Genomic DNA, 2,575 nt, shown 5'->3' on the forward strand with positions numbered 1-2,575 from the left:
TGTTCATACTTTCTGACTACTATTTCTTTTTCATTGTTTCTAACGAATGCATTCCAGACACCAAGTATCATTAATGCATCTTGATTGTCTGGTCAGTTTCGGACTGCAAAACTTGGTAAAAATCCTCAGTTTCCTCCTCTTAACTTTTGCTACTGATGTATATATTTGGTGATAGTCATATTAACAGGTCTTCCTTGTATCCACATGCATAGTATCCTATCACTCACAACCTTATACTTTAGGATAGATCTGGAAACTATCATTTTCACTATGAATACAATATCATTCTTCCTCATTTTTTCATTACTTGTACAGTAGATGACGTGATAATTAAAAGTGACCAATGCCAGTCCCGTTCTCCTCAATTATTCTTACAGTGTTGATATACATATATTTCATTTCTTTCATCACGATTTGTAATTTTCCTATATTCATACTGTGTATATTCCATGTTCCAAATATTAAAGGATATATGCATGTGTTTGTTTTTACTGAATTTAAATCTGGGCTCTATCTCTAATATTTTCGCTTTCTGTGTTTCTCATTTTTCCATAAGGTTTTCAAAGACATGATATTTTAGAAATAAATTACAAATTCAGTTTCCTATGAATATCTGGCTCCACATTAAACCATTATCTAAAGTTGTCTATGTCTATGGATGATCCATTCCAAGAAAGGAAGACAATGATGTTTTCCAATTCTACCATTTGTAATTCTTCAGTGGCCGTATTTCCATAAAAATAGATGTTTCTCCCAGCAGTAGAACTATTTGACTAATTTGGAATTGAGTTTGTTCAGGAAAGATAAGCTATACATTTAATAGCCAACATTAACTCAAATTCTCTGCTGTAAATTTAGAGATTCTAATGGAGTTTCTGTGATGCTAAATTTTGTGCCATTGGGGTGTTAAATGCTATCACGATTACTCACGGTGTACAATGTTTGGTGGAGATCCCAGTGTAAGACAGGTTTGGAAACAGGAGTGGTATCCACTTCCTAAACAAAATGCATCTAGAAACTCCATGAACTTTGAGAAACTACAATAGTTATACAAAGGCTTCAGGTATTCTGTTAACAGGTTTGCTATGATTCGTGCTTGACTTCAGGGCAATCAAAACCAACAACTTATAGGATAGAGTAGAACTACTCCCTGGTGTTCTCAATGCCATAAATCTCTATGGATACAAACCTTCTCACCCTTCTTTAAGAACTAGTAAGTAAATTGAAATCTTAGATTTTTTTTCCTTATTGTTGTTAAAATTGCAGTTCTTAATTAAGTACACACCAAAGATCCTATGTATTTAATAATATCACACATAATTTTGTAGAGTTATAACCAACTCATAACTGAACTGCCAGTGGGTTTCTGAAGTTTTAAGTTGGGAGATTGAACATCTTTATCCCATAGAGTGATTACTAAATTCAAACTAGAGAGGTAACAACAATGAATAGTAAATTCATCTCCTTGGGGATTATACCATTAGAATTCCTTATTTTATTTTTATTTGAATATAATTAGATTAAATAAACAGATGAAACAGCAACCAACAAAAGTCACTGTCAGTGTATTTTTATCTTTATTTACTTTTAATCTTTCGGATGTTCTGCTGTGGTTGCTTTTGCTGTTGTTATTGGTGCTGGTGGTGATGGTGATGGAGGTGTTTGAAACTGAGTTGTTTAGAGTAGTATGTTACTAGGATAGTAGTAAACAGAGCTCAGGTAGTTTATTGATAAGAAGCTGTACTGCAATTCTCAAATCACACAGTTCAAATCCTTCAGCTGTTCTGAATGAGAAGGATTGGGAATCTCCCCCTATGCAATTAAACTGCCTCTGAAAACCCACTGAAGGATCAGGTATGATTCAATTCTGATTCAACAGGACACTATAACAGCTGCTACTACTAGGTTGTTATTGTTAAATGTCATCGAGTTGTAGGTGACTCATAACAACCCTATGAATGAAAGACCTGAACCACTTGTATAGCTTTCTTTGTTTCTCCAAGTTCATAGGATTTCCAGAAGCAAACTATTTCGGAAGTGGATGACACTCCTGCTTCCAAACGTGTTTTTATCGGGGAGCTCCACCAAACATTGTCCACCATGGGTGACCAATATCACATTTGACACATCAGGGTCATGGTGGTCAGCATCACAGCAACCACATGTAACCTCTGTACAGCAAATCCACAGACCATTCCTATACCACCTAGAAGAATGTATGACCAACAACAATTAAAAGCATGGCTGAGGAACTCAGATTAAAATAATTTACCTTTGGCTTGGTAGCATCACTTTCTGTCCATTAGGCAAACTGAGCTCTATGTTGTTGGTGTTAAATGCTGAAGATTGGTGGTAATCGGAGTTGTAGTGGCCTAGTAGTAAGAGGCTGCACTGCAATCCCAAAGGCACATAGTTCATAACCACCAATTTCTTCATGATTGAAAGATAGTTTATCTTTTCTTGTGCTTTATTCTATCTCTGGAAAACCCCTGGAAGGTCAGCTATGAATTGGTTCTGACTCAATGGCACACAACAGTAGAGTAGTATAATCATTGAGGAGCTCACCCTGAGGGCC

The sequence above is a fragment of the Elephantulus edwardii genome, unplaced genomic scaffold, assembly GCF_000299155.1.
Source record: "Elephantulus edwardii isolate Elephantulus edwardi_28Jun2011 unplaced genomic scaffold, EleEdw1.0 scaffold00159, whole genome shotgun sequence".
Classification (NCBI taxonomy): domain Eukaryota; kingdom Metazoa; phylum Chordata; class Mammalia; order Macroscelidea; family Macroscelididae; genus Elephantulus; species Elephantulus edwardii.